Below are 15126 nucleotides of genomic sequence, written 5' to 3'. Positions count from 1 at the left end.
GTGAAGAGCGTCCTGAAATATGATATTTTAATTATAAAATAAATTTTTGAATATACTTACCCGGTGAATATATAATAGCTGCTGCTCCGGCGGCTCGACAGAAAAACACAAAAACTCGCGAGCGATCGCTATGAAGGTTGCGGGTGTGCCCACCAGCGCCAACTATCGGCCAGATACCGCATATGCATGTAAACAGCTCCAATTCTTCTCATCCCGCTGAGTCTCTATCGGGGAGGAAGGGGGGGCCTTTAATTTATATATTCACCGGGTAAGTATATTCAAAAATTTATTTTATAATTAAAATATCATTTTTAAATATTTAACTTAGCCGGTGAATATATAATAGCTGATTCACACCCATGGTGGTGGGTAGAGACCAGAGTTAATTAAGTTTACAGCGTATATGCTTAGAGTTTTTGACAGTTATATCATAACAAAACCCAAATATATATAGGTACCTGGTAAGGAAGTTGACTTAGACGATTACTCTGCCTTGTTATTCTGTCTTCCTCACGAAGCCCAGCGATCCTCTTAGGATGCTGAAAGACTCCCAGGAGCTGAAGTATCAAGGGCTGCAACCCATACAACAGGACCTCATCAAACCCCTAATCTGGGCGCTCTCAAGAAATGACATTTGACCACCCGCCAAATCAACCAGGATGCGAAAGGCTTCTTAGCCTTCCGTACAACCCAAAAACAAGATTAAAAACATTTCAAGAGACAGATTAAAAGGATATTGGAATTAGGGTAATGTAGTGGTAGAACCCTCACCCACTACTGCACTCGCTGCAACGAATGGACCCAGTGTGTAGCAGTCCTCGTAAAGAGTCTGGACATCTTTTAAGTAAAATGACGCGAATACCGACTTGCTTCTCCAAAAGGTCGCGTCCATAATACTTTGCAGAGATCTATTTTGCTTAAAGGCCACTGAAGTTGCTATAGCTCTTACTTCGTGTGTCTTAACCTTAAGCAAGCATCGGTCTTTTTCATTCAAGTGAGAATGAGCCTCTCGTATTAAAAATCTGATAAAATATGACAAAGCATTCTTTGACATAGGCAATGATGGTTTCTTAACTGAGCACCATAATGCCTCAGATCCACCTCGTAAGGACTTAGTACGGGCTAAGTAGAACTTAAGAGCTCCAACTGGACACAGCACTCTTTCAAGTTCGTTGCCTACGATCTCTGATAGGCAAGATATATCAAAGGACTTAGGCCAAGGACGAGAAGGCAGTTCATTTTTGGCCAGGAAACCAAGTTGAAGTGAACATGTGGCTTTTTCTGTAGAAAAGCCGATGTTCTTACTGAAGGCATGAAGTTCACTGACCCTTTTAGCTGAAGCCAAGCACACTAGGAAAAGCGTCTTGAGGGTGAGATCCTTCAGGGAGGCTGAATGTAATGGCTCAAACCTGTCTGACATAAGGATCCTTAGGACCACGTCTAAGTTCCATCCAGGAGTTGCCAAACGACGTTCCTTAGAGGTCTCGAAAGACTTAAGGAGATCTTGGAGATCTTTATTGTTGGAAAGATCTAAGCCTCTATGACGAAAGACCGAAGCCAACATGCTCCTGTAGCCCTTAATCGTGGGAGCTGAGAGGGAGCGAACATTTCTCAGATGTAAAAGAAAATCTGCGATTTGGGCTACAGAGGTACTGGAAGAGGACACAGATGCTGACTTGCACCAGTCTCGAAAGACTTCCCACTTCGACTGGTATACTCTGATGGTAGAAGCTCTCCTAGCTCTCGCAATCGCACTGGCTGCCTCCTTCGAAAAGCCTCGAGCTCTTGAGAGTCTCTCGATAGTCTGAAGGCAGTCAGACGAAGCGCGGGGAGGCTTTGATGAACATTCTTTACGTGGGGCTGACGTAATAGATCTACCCTTAGAGGAAGACTTCTTGGAATGTCTACCAGCCATTGAAGTACAGTACCTCGGTGAACCACTCTCTCGCGGGCCAGAGGGGAGCAACCAACGTCAACCTTGTCCCTTCGTGAGAGGCGAACTTCTGCAGTACCTTGTTGACTATCTTGAATGGTGGGAATGCATATAAGTCCAGATGAGACCAATCCAGTAGAAATGCGTCTATGTGGATTGCTTCTGGATCTGGGACTGGTGAGCAATAGATTGGTAACCTCTTGGTCAACGAGGTGGCAAAGAGGTCTATGGTGGGTTGACCCCAAGTCGCCCAAAGACTCTTGCACACGTCCTTGTGGAGGGTCCATTCCGTGGGTATCACCTGACCCCTCCGACTGAGACAGTCTGCCAGGACGTTCAAGTCCCCCTGGATAAATCTCGTCAACAGGGAGATGCCTCGATTTCTTGACCAAATGAGAAGGTCCCTTGCGATCTCGTACAGCGTGAGGGAGTGTGTGCCTCCTTGCTTGGAGATGTACGCCAAAGCTGTGGTGTTGTCTGAGTTGACCTCTACCACTTTGTTTCGAAGAAGGCTTTCGAATTTCATCAAGGCCAAGTGGACTGCCAATAGCTCCTTGCCGTTGATGTGCATGCTCTTCTGACTTGAGGTCCACAGACCTGAGCATTCCCGACCGTCCAGGGTCGCACCCCAACCCAAATCCGACGCGTCTGAGAACAACACGTGGTTTGGGTTCTTGACTGCTAGGGATAGTCCCTCTCTCAGACTGATATTGCTGTCCCACCATTTCAGGCATGCCTTTACTGGTTCGGAGACCGGGATTGATACCGTCTCTAACGTCTTGTCCTTGTTCCAGTGAGAGGCTAGATGGAACTGGAGAGGCCGAAGGTGTAGTCTCCCTAGCGAGACAAACTGCTCCAGGGATGAGAGAGTCCCTACTAGACTCATCCAAATCCTGACTGAACAACGTTCTCTTTTCAGCATTAGTTGGACTTTGAGCAGGGCTTGTTCTATTCGGGTGGCAGACGGAAAAGCCCGAAAAACTGGACTGCGAATCTCCATCCCCAAATATAGAATAGTCTGGGATGGGATCAGTTGGGACTTTTCTAGGTTGACCAAAAGTCCCAATTCCTTGGCCAGACCCAACGTCCAATGTAGATCCTGCAGACAGCGATGACTGGACGATGCTCTGAGAAGCCAGTCGTCCAAGTACAGGGAGGCTCGGATTCCCGATAGATGGAGGAATTTTGCCACATTCCTCATGAGCCTCGTAAACACGAGAGGAGCAGGACTGAGGCCAAAGCACAGGGCTCGAAACTGGTATACCACATTCCTGTAAACAAACCTCAGAAACGGTTGGGAATCCGGGTGTATAGGAATGTGGAAGTACGCATCTCGTAGGTCGAGAGAGACCATCCAGTCTCCCTCTCTGACCGCTGCTAAGACGGACTTCGTGGTCTCCATCGTGAACTTTGTTTTTGTAACAAAAACGTTGAGCGCACTGACGTCTAGCACCGGTCTCCAACCTCCTGTATGCTTTGGGACTAGGAAGAGACGGTTGTAAAACCCCGGTGATTGAAGGTCCGAGACTTTCACCACCGCTCCCTTCTCTAGCAACAGAGACACTTCTTGGCTTGTCTCTTTGACTCCTCTCAGTACCTGAGAGAGAGGTCTATGGGAGTTGTCACTAGAGGAGGTTTGCGTACAAACGGTATTTTGTACCCCTCTCTGAGCAACCGAACAGACTCTTGGTCTGCACCCCTCTTCTCCCAGGCCTGCCAGAAGCTCTTCAATCGGGCACCTACCGCTGTCTGAGGCTATGGGCAGTCAGACTCTGCCACGTGAGGACTTGGCTCCTCTCTTCTTACCTCGCTTTCCCTTGGCACGAGAGCTTCCCCTGCTGGGAGCTCTGCCACGAAAGGGCGGGATGAATCTAGATGCCGGAGTCTCGATCCTGGGTCTCACAGCAAAGGATGCAGAAGGAGCCCCTTTGCGAGCAGAGGACGCCATCAGGTCATGGGTGTCCTTCTGCACAAGCGAAGCAGCTATATCCTTAACCAGTTGTTGCGGAAACAAGGACGCTGTTAAGGGAGCAAAGAGTAGTTCTGATCTCTGACAGGGAGTAACTCCTGCCGAAAAAAATTGCAAAGGGTTTCTCGCTTCTTTAAGACTCCCGACGTAAAGGTGGAGGCGAGCTCATTGGAGCCATCGCGGATGGCTTTATCCATACATGACATGATAAGTAAGGAAACATCTTGGTCGGCAGACGAGATCTTCCTACTTAAAGCTCCTAATGACCAGTCAAGAAAGTTAAACACTTCAAAGGCCCTGTATACGCCTTTAAGCAGATGGTCAAGGTCCGAGGAGGACCAACTAATCTTCAAGCGTCTCATGGCCAGGCGACGGGGAGAGTCTACGAGGCTTGAGAAGTCACCCTGGGCAGAGGCAGGGACTCCCAAGCCGAGAACTTCTCCCGTGTCATACCAGACGCTCGATCTAGAAGCAAGCTTAGAAGGAGGGAAGGCAAAGGCCGTCTTCCCCAAACTCCTCCTGGTATCCAACCAGTCGCCTAAAACACGTAAAGCCCTCTTGGAAGAGCGAGAAAGCACTAGCTTAGTAAAGGCTGGCTTGGTAGCAGGTAAGCCTAGAGCAAACTCAGACGGTGGAGAACGAGGAGCAACAGCAACAAAGTGATTGGGAAAAAGATCCTTGAAAATCAACATGATCTTCTTAAAGTCCATCGAAGGAGGAACCGCCTTAGGTTCATCTACATCTGAAGGATTATCATCAGGATGAGGATCAGCAACGTCCTCATCTGAAAGAGCTTCGTCCGATAACTGCTGAGTTACAAGCAAAGGGGAGACCTGCCTTGGTGGCAATGCTTGACAAGCAGAGTCCACACGCACTGGTGCATCAGTAGCAGTCCAGGACGCTATGTCATGTAACTGCTTAACAGCCTGACTGTCTCCACGGTTTCTTACGCGAAAAGCCTTCGGATGACGAGGAGAAAACCGTCTCGCTCGTCTTACGGTAGGGGCGGTCTTGATGAGACACGCCTGAAACCATAGAGGGAACGTCTGTTCGCTGATTAAAGCCTCTCGAACCCATAAGTCCTACGACATTACTTCTCCCTGGGGCTTGGGAGCTTGCAAGAGGTCTCGGACTAGGCGAACGACAGGCACGAACAGACGAACCCTCGGTCGCAACACTGATAACACTTTGCGCACTAATCACTTTGCGCACTAATCACTTTCCCACGATTTTCCAATGTGGCACTCTGACACTTTAACTCTTTAACGTCCGCCATGAGTTGATTACGGTCTGTAGCTAACGACTCAACTCTCTCGCCCAAAGCATGAATGGCACGTAACATATCCCGCATTGATGGTTCCTGAGTGCTAGTAGAGGGTTCAGGCACAACTACTACAGGGGAAGGATTAGGTTCAGGGGCATGGGAGGAGGAAAATTCTAACGATCTAGAGGAACTTCTCCTCACCCTATCTCTCTCTAGCTTTCGAGAATACTTGTCAAACTCAAGCCAATCGAATTCCGAAAGGCCCACGCACTCCTCACACCGATCTCCTAATTGACAGGTTTTACCCCGACAATTAGAACACACAGTATGTGGGTCGAGAGAGGCCTTTGGAAGACGCTTATTGCAATCCCTAGCATTACACTTACGAAATCTAGGAATTGGAGAAGGGTCAGCCATTTTGAAAAAGTCAAAGAAAGTCCAAAAAAACAATCCAAAGTCATCAACAATTAAATCTGTCCAAAAAAGAGTTCAAGAGTTTAAGTTGAAGATAAAACACCTGCACTGCGAAAGCTCAAACCAAAATGAAGTACTTCACCAAATCTGTTGAAAAACTCCAGGTTAACAGCGAGTAATGGTACGTCTTGTCGATCAGACCGACAGAGAAGAATTTGAGCTGTTTACATGCATATGAGGTATCTGGCCGATAGTTGGCGCTGGTGGGCACACCCGCAACCTTCATAGCGATCGCTCGCGAGTTTTTGTGTTTTTCTGTCGAGCCGCCGGAGCAGCAGCTATTATATATTCACCGGCTAAGTTAAATATTTAAAAGTAGGACGTTCGACAGCCTTTTTCGCAGGACGTTCGGCAGCCTGTTTCGTAGGATGTTCGGGAGCTTGTTTCGAAGGACGTTCGGTAGCCTGCTTCGAAGGACGAACGGCAGCCTGTTTCTCAGGACATTCGGCAGCACGTTTGGAAGGACGATCGGTAACCTGTTTAATAGGACGTCCAACGTCTTTCTTTGAAGGACGTTCGAGCACACGATCTGACGGAAGGATCTCCTTGCGCTTGTAAGGGCATTCGTGTTCTATATGCTGTGAGGGAGCGTCAAGATCCTTGCCGCCTCCCGTAATGTGTCCAGATCGCTGCGTGGGAGCGCCCATGAGCGCTGCAGCTCGCGTGCGTCCTTGCCACGAGACCAGACTCGGAACTATGACGTTCGCGATCTTGACGCGGGGAAGCGTCCCGCTCGCATGCGTCCAGTGAGCTGCATGCGTTCAGCATGCTGCGAGGAAGCATTCTGTTCACATGCTGCATGCGTCCAGCATGGTATGAGGGAGCGACAAGATCCTTGCTGCCTCCCGAAACGCGTCCAGATCGCTGCGAGGGAGCGTCCATGAGCGCTGCAGCTCACATGCGTTCTTGCTGCGAGACCATGCTCGGAACTATGACGATCGCGATCTCGACGCTCGGTTCTGAGACGAGCAACTTTCTTCTTGTCTAGCAGGAAGGGAAAAACGTAAAACACCAGACTCGTCTGGGAGCTGCGTCAACCGACGGCAAGGATAACACTTTTACCTCGCCTTTCCAATGGCGAGGGTGATCGTCCTGGGAAGCGTTCAACAGGTACGCTCGAGGGGACGACTGCTCGAGGGCTAACGCCTCTCGCCTCCCTTCGCCTTTTGACTTTCCTTCTCCCAGGGGTTGGGGAGCATGGAAGGGGTCCCGGGCTAGGAGAACGACAGGTCCGAGCAGCCGTAAACTCCACTGTACTGCGTCATGTTTGCATGCCACTGAACACTAGCACTTTTAACTATTTCACATCAGAACATAATTAAAACTGCCCGTTACGAGAGATTATGCTCTTTCGCCAAGGCCTAGAATGAAAATACAATAGGTTATCCGATTAATATCAGTATTCTCAATATCGTAATATTAAATAACGATACCAAGTATTGTGAAACTGTAACGATCGACAAGAGTACTACGTAGCGTAAATTGACTATATGCTGGTGAAAACTCTATATAAATCGATGATTAACTACAGGAAGTATACTAATAGGACAAATATTTACTTAAAAATATATTTCCCTACGTTATAAAAATTGAAATATGATGATATTTTCAATTTAAAATAAATTTCTTAATATACTTACCCGGTGAATATATATATAGCTTACGTCTCCGACGGTCGACAGATTCCAAAAACTCGAGAGCGATCGCCATGATGGCTGCCGGGTGTGCCCACCAGCGCCGACTATCGGCCAGATACCACATATACTTCTCCAGGAGTTCAGTTCTTCTCAGTCCGTAGGGTCTCTATCGCGGAGGAAGGGAGGGCCTTTATTTATATATGTTCACCAGGTAAGTATATTCAAAAATTTATTTTAAATTGAAAATATCATTTTTAAATATTAAACTTAGCCGGTGAATATATATATAGCTGATTCACACCCATGGTGGAGGGTAGAGACCAGTATTAAAACAATAAAGGCGTATATGCTCAATAGTTTTTGACAAATATTCAAAAAACAAACTTAAGTATAGGTACCTGATAAGGAAGCTGACTCTGATGAATACTCTGCCTCATTAGTCCGCTATCCTTACGAAGCCCAGCGATCCTCTCAGGATGCTGAAAGACTCCCAGGAGCTGTTATAATCAGGGTGAACACCCCTACAACAGGACCTCATCAATACCCTTAATCTGGGCGCTCTCAAGAAACAATATTTTGACCACCCGCCAAATCAAAAGATTGCGGAAGACTTCTTAGTCTCCACGTACAACCCAAAAAATTAAAAGTTTCAAGAGAAGAAAAAGGATATTGGGATTAAGGGAATGTAGTGGTAGAACCTTCACCCACTACTGCACTCGCTGCTACGAATGGTCCCAACGTGTAGCAGTCTTCATAAAGAGCTTGGACATATTTCAAGTAATATGAAGCGAACACCGACTTGCTCCTCCAAAAGGTCGCGTCCATAATGCTTCTAAGGGATCTATTTTGTTTGAACGCTACTGAAGTCGCAACCGCTCTAACTTCATGAGTCTTAACTTTAAGCAAATTTAGATCCTTTTCCCTTAAATGAGAGTGCGCCTCTCTAATCAACAGTCTAATAAAATAAGACAACGCATTCTTCGACATAGGCAAAGAGGGCTTTTTAACCGAGCACCATAAAGCCTCTGAATTACCTCGCAGCGGTTTGGTTATAGTTAAATAAAATTTAAGAGCTCTAACTGGGCACAGAACTCTTTCGACTTCATTCCCAACAATCTCAGATAGACTGGGAAGTTCAAACGATTTAGGCCATGGACGAGACGGAAGTTCATTTTTGGCCAAAAAACCAAGCTGAAGCGAGCACACTGCTTTAATAGCGGAGAAGCCGATATTCTTGCTAAAAGCATGTATCTCACTAATTCTTTTCGCAGAAGCCAAGCTCACTAAGAAAAGAGTCTTGAGCATAAGATCCTTCAGGGAGGCTGAATTCAACGGTTCAAACCTGTCTGACATAAGGAACTGCAGGACCACATCCAAGTTCCAAGCAGGAGTAGAAATATGACGCTCCTTGGAAGTCTCGAAAGACTTAAGAAGGTCTTGAAGATCTTTGTTATTAGAAAGATCCAAATTTCTATGCCTAAAAACAGAAGCTAACATGCTTCTGTAGCCTTTAATGGTAGATGCAGAAAGGGAGCGACCATTTCTCAGATAAAGCAGAAAATCTGCAATCTGCGCTACAGAAATACTGGAAGAGGAAATAGAGGAGGACTTGCACCAGTCTCTAAATACCTCCCATTTAGATTTATAAATCCTGATGGTAGAGGATCTTCTAGCCCTCGCGATCGCTCTAGCTGCCTCCTTCGAAAACCCTCGAGCTCTAGAGAGTCTTTCGATAGTCTGAAGGCAGTTAGACGAAGCGCGGGGAGGCTTTGATGAAATCTCTTTACGTGAGGCTGACGCAGGAGATCCATCCGTAACGGTAGACTTCTTGGAATGTCTACTAGCCATAGAAGTACCTCTGTAAACCATTCTCTCGCGGGCCAGAGAGGAGCAACCAACGTCAACCTGGTCCCTTCGTGAGAGGCGAACTTCTGAATCACCTTGTTTAGGATCTTGAACGGTGGAAAGGCATAGACGTCTAGGTGAGACCAGTCCAGTAGGAAAGCGTCTATGTGGGCCGCCTCTGGATCTGGAACAGGAGGGCAATAAGTCGGGAGCCTCTTTGTCAAAAGGTCGCAAAGAGATCTATGGTGGGTTGACCCCATGTCATCCATAGTCTCTCGCACACATCCTTGTGCAGCGTCCACTCCGTGGGAATCACTTGTCCTCTTCAGCTGAGACAGTCCGCTAAGACATTCATCTCCCCTTGCAAGAATCTCGTCAAAAGAGAGATGTTTCGAGCTTTTGACCAAGTGAGAATGTCCCTTGCGGTGACGAAAAGGGAGTGGGAGTGAGTGCCTCCTTGCTTCGAGATGTATGCCAAGGCCGTGGTATTGTCTGCATTCACCTCCACTACTTTGCCTCGAACCAGACTCTCGAAACTCCTTAACGCTAGATGGACTGCTAAAAGCTCTTTGCAGTTTATGTGAAGACTTTTTTGGTCTGCAGACCAAAGACCCGAGCATTCCAGATTGTCCAGTGTCGCTCCCCAACCCAAATCCGATGCGTCTGAAAACAACACATGGTTTGGGTTCTTGATCGCAAGATAAAGACCTTCCCGAAGTCTGATGTTGCTGTCCCACCAAGCTAGACAGGTCTTGACTGGATCGGAGATTGGAATTGAGATCGTCTCTAAGCCCTTCTCCTTGTTCCAATGGTGGTTTAGGTGAAACTGGAGAGGGCGAAGGTTGAATTTCCTCAGAGAGATAAACTGCTCCAGCAATGAAAGAGTCCCTAGGAGGCTCATCCAAACTCTCACAGAGCAACTGCTTTTCTCTCGCACGTGACGGACTTTGAGCAGAGCTTACTCCATCCAGGTGGTAGACGAAAAAGCCCGAAAAACTCGACTACGTATCTCCATCCCCAAATAAAGAATAGTCTGGGATGGAGTCAGTTGCGACTTCTCCATGTTCACTAGGAGACCTAACTCTTAAATCAGGTCCAAAGTCCATTTGAGGTCCTCCAGACAGCGATGAAGGGACGACGCCCTGAGTAACCAGTCGTCCAAATAAAGGGAGGCCCTGATCCCTGACAAATGTAGACACTTCGCTACATTTCGCATGAGCCTTGTAAAAACAAGAGGAGCAGGGCTGAGGCCGAAGCACAGTGCTCGAAATTGATACACCACCTTCCTGTACACAAACCTCAGATAATGTTGAGAGTTCGGATGAATCGGAATGTGGAAGTACGCATCCTGCAGGTCGAGAGAGACCATCCAGTCGCCCTCTCTTACCGCTGCTGAAACAGATTTGGTGGTCTCCATCGTGAATTTTGTTTTTACAACAAACACGTTGAGAGCACTTACATCTAGCACTGGCCTCCAACCTCCTGTGTTCTTCGGAACCAGGAAGAGACGGTTGTAAAAGCCTGGGGATTGAAGGTCCGAGACTTTCACCACCGCCCCCTTTTCCAACAACAGAGAAACTTGATGATGCAACGCCTGTCTCTTTGTCTCCTCTCGATACCTGGGAGAGAGGTCTATCGGATATTTCACTAGCGGAGGTCTTCGTACAAAAGGAATTTTGTAACCGTCCTTCAGCAACAAAACAGACTCCCGGTCTGCACCCCTCTTCTCCCAGGCCTGCCAGAAGTTCGTCAATCTGGCCCCTACCGCTGTCTAAAGCCGTAGGCAGTCAGACTCTGCCACGAGAGGATCTGGAACCTCTCTTCTTACCTCGTTTGCTATGGGAACGAGAATTTCCCCTACTGGGGGCTCTGCCACGAAAAGGCGGAATAAACCTAGCCGCTGGCGTGTCAAACTTGGGTTTGCTGGCATGAGAAGAAGAAGGCAAAACCTTGCGCGCAGTCTTGGCCACCAAATCGTGCGTGTCCTTTAGAGCAAGAGATGCCGCGATATCTTTAATAAGATGTTGAGGGAACAGAGTAGAAGATAAGGGAGCAAAAAGAAGTTCTGACTTCTGACAGGAAGTAACCCCTACAGAAAGAAAAGAACACAAGGAATCTCTTTTCTTAAGAATTCCTGCCATGAACGTAGCCGCCAGTTCATTAGAGCCATCCCTTATGACATTGTCCATGCAAGACATTATTTGAAAAGAAACATCATTGTCCGATGAAAAGACCTTCTTACTTAAGGCTCCCAGGGACCAATCCAAAAAATTAAAAACCTCGAACGCACGGAAAATTCCTTTAAGGAGATGATCCAGCTCTGTGGAAGACCAGAAAATCTTCGAGCGTCTCATGGCTAGACGACGAGGAGAGTCTACCAGGCTTGAGAAGTCTCCCTGGGCAAAGGCAGGAACTCCCAAGCCGAGAACTTCTCCCGTGTCATACCAGACGCTCGCACGAGAGGCCAATTTAAAAGGGGGAAAGGCAAAGGAAGACTTTCCTAAACTTCTTCTGGTTACTAACCAGTCTCCCAACAAACGCATGGCTCTCTTAGAAGAGCGAGAGAGAACCAACTTCGTAAACGACGGAGTCGATGAAGTCATGCCTAAAGTAAATTCAGACGGCGGCGAACGTGGAGTGGCAGTAACAAAATGATCGGGAAAAACATTCCTAAAGATAAGCATAATCTTTTTAGAGTCAAGGGATTGTTGGACAACCCTAGGCTCCTCCCCATCTGATTGAATCCCCAAAGGAACATTAGCTGAAAGGGGATCATCAACTTCCTCATCAGAAGGAACATCATCCGACAAAGGTAAAGTCTTGCGACACGGAGAAAACTCAGCATGACGAGGCGGCAAAGCCTGACAGGCTACATCAACTTGCAAAGGAGCCGCAGCAAAAGTCAAGGGGACGATGTCACGTCGAGACTGCGAAGACTGATGGTCTACGCAACGAAGGGATAGAGGAGACTGATGATGTATGTCAAAACGAGACTGCGGCGACAGACGTTCGACGTCACGTCGGGCCAACGGAGTCGGCCGATGAACGTCTTGTCGGGGCTGCGGTGACTGCAGCTCAACGTCACGTTGTGACTGCGGAAACTGAAGTTCAAAGTCTTGTGACTGACGGGAAACACGTTCTGAATCATGTTTAACCGCAAAGCTGACATTAGGGATAACGTCAGAGCGACGAGACAAATCTCGCTTAGGAGGTTGAAGACCTGAATCACGCTTACCGGTACCATGACGAACCGTAAGTAAAGGTTCCTTACGCACAGGAACATGATTGTAAACTTCCATTAAGGAGGAAAGTTTTAACTGCATATCTTGCAAGACGCTTAACTTGGGGTCAACCGAACTCGAAACAGATCGGGACGTCGGTAACGCCTGTGCGTCATCGCCCTGAACGGGACCCTCGAACTCAACGTCACGTTTGCGCTTAACAGGAGAATAATCGTCCGATGACCGAATAAGGTCGGTGCTGTCCCAATGACTACAGCCAGTACGCTGGACCTGTCCTGAAGGGACTGACTTGCGCTTCAACGGTCTTGAAACCTTACGCCAAGGTTTTTTAACAGACAAATCATCGGAAGACGAGGAGAACTTCGTCTCTCCTGTCTTATGGTAAGGACGTGCTTGAAGAGCAACGTCTGATACCTTTGAGGCAACGTCTGTTCGTTGGTTTACACCTCTCACTCCCTTAGGTCCTACGACATTCCTTCTCCCAGGGGTAGGGGAGCCTGAAAGAGGTCTCGGACTAGGCAAGCGACAAGCACGAACCGAATCCTCCGGCAAAACACTAAACACATTTGTTGCACTTTTCACTATCACTTTGACCCTTTAAAATCTTAACGTCGGACATAAGTTGATTTCTGTCCGAGGCCAGCGATTCGACCTTCTCACCCAACGCTTGAATGGCCATTAACATATCACGCATAGAAGGTTCATTAGTGCCAGTAGGGGGTTCTGAAACTACCACTACAGGAGGAGGATTAGGTTCAGGGACATGGGAAGAGGAAAATTCTTGAGATCAAGAAGAGCTTCTTCTATCCCTATCTCTTTCGAGTTTCCGAGTATATTTATCATACTCCAACCACTCGAACTCAGACAAAACAATACATTCCTCACATCGATCCCCTAATTGACAAGATTTACCTCGGCAATTAACACAAATAGAATGAGGATCGATGGAAGCTTTAGGAAGACGTTTATTACAGTCTTTCGCAAATTTACGATAGACAGGAGATGGGTCAGCCATCGTGAAAATTTCAAAGAAAGTCCAAAAAGAAAGCCAAGTTCAGCAACAATAATAAAAAAAAGGGTTTCAAGAGTTTTATCGAAGATACCAACACAGCGAAAGCAATAAAACCATGAACAAGTACTTCACCAATCAGTAGAAACTTGAGGTTAAGCGCGAGCGGAACCAATGCTGTCACTACCACCGACAGAGAAGAACTCAACTCCTGGAGAAGTATATGCGGTATCTGGCCGATAGTCAGTGCTGGTGGGCACACCCGGCAGCCATCATGGCGATCGCTCGCGAGTTTTTGGAATCTGTCGACCGTCGGAGACGTAAGCTATATATATATTCACCGGCTAAGTTTAATATTTAAAAACTAATATTACTAATATTAGTATTTTTTACATTCTTGCAAGAGAAAGAAAAGAATTTACATACTACGTAGTTTACGTCACATGATTTGTGACGTCATAGCGATGGCGGAATGATTTCCTTTAAGGCATTCAGAACTCTCCTTGCTAAGAGTTTACGTCACATGATTGTGACATCATAGTGTCTTTCCTTCCACCATCATACCTTTAAGAGTTGTTCGTTAGTTTTCTAAAGTAGGGGGAAAAAATTCCTTGATCCTATCCATTTCAAGCTTACAAACATAGCGATCATATTCCAAAAGAAAAATACACACATGCCCTCTGCATTTATACATACTGTGTGGGGTATCAAGAGCAGCTTTGGAAGCGGGTCTTGACAACTCCACACACAAAATTTAACAACAGAGGAGCCATCTTGTAAATCAAGTTAAATTAAACTATCTTATTACTTTACTTTACTTTACGGGTTTATTTCTTGCCCTCCATCAGACACTAAAGGTCTGTTCAGGCGGGCCTTTCTCCTTCGGACTGGCTCGTGTGAAAAAGAAAGGAAATATATATTTCCCTATCCAATATCAGTGAAAGCCATCTAAAAACAAAGCAATGGGTACTTCATCAATTTGTAGTTAAGCAAATTCCGACGTGTTGTCTCGAACAACGGCAGTGAATTTCTGAGGACTTATGGGAATGGTTCCGGTTACCTAGTTAGATGGTGCACAGGTATGGCCACCTGGTCGGTGATTGCCGCAAAATGTTATTTTCATTAGTAAAATAAATTTTTGAATATACTTACCCGGTGATCATATAGCTGTCAGCTCTGCTGCCCGACAGAAAAACCTAAGGACAAAATACGCCAGCGATCGCTATACAGGTGGGGGTGTACATCAACTGCGCCATCTGTCGAGCAGGTACTCAAGTACTCCATGTCAACACAGAACCAATTTTCTCCTCGGCCCACTGGGTCTCTATTGGGGAGGAAGGGAGGGTCCTTTAATCTATGATCACCGGGTAAGTATATTCAAAAATTTATTTTACTAATGAAAATAACATTTTTCAATATTAAACTTAGCCGGTGATCATGTAGCTGATTCACACCCAGGGGGGTGGGTAGAGACCAGCATTACATGTTGACATTATTATGAGCTAAGTATTTTGTATTTCATTTTAGCAGTTATTCAAAATAACAAACATAAAATAAATAAGTACCTGGTAAGGAAGTCGACTTGAACAATACTCTGCCTTTTTAAGTACGTCTTCCTTACTGAGCCTCGCGATCCTCATAGGATGCTGAGCGACTCCTAGGAGCTGAAGTATGAAGGGTTGCAACCCATACTAAAGGACCTCATCAAAACCTCTAATCTAGGCGCTTCTCAAGAAATGACTTTGACCACCCG

The 15126-nt window shown here is 46.6% G+C and overlaps 2 protein-coding genes across 2 annotated transcripts in view; one reads left to right on the top strand and one right to left on the bottom strand.

Annotated features, from left to right (window-relative positions):
- LOC137645725 (putative autophagy-related protein 11) overlaps positions 1–15126 on the bottom strand; it is a 507493-nt gene that overhangs the window by 198636 nt on the left and 293731 nt on the right. The window lies entirely within an intron of this gene.
- LOC137645724 (uncharacterized PE-PGRS family protein PE_PGRS24-like) overlaps positions 1–15126 on the top strand; it is a 78033-nt gene that overhangs the window by 8626 nt on the left and 54281 nt on the right. The gene's annotated exons all lie outside the window — the stretch shown is intronic.

This window comes from Palaemon carinicauda, chromosome 8 (assembly GCF_036898095.1).
Source record: "Palaemon carinicauda isolate YSFRI2023 chromosome 8, ASM3689809v2, whole genome shotgun sequence".
NCBI classification, from domain to species: domain Eukaryota; kingdom Metazoa; phylum Arthropoda; class Malacostraca; order Decapoda; family Palaemonidae; genus Palaemon; species Palaemon carinicauda.
Note: the sequence above shows the minus strand (reverse complement) of the source record. Positions and strands in the feature narration are given on the sequence as shown.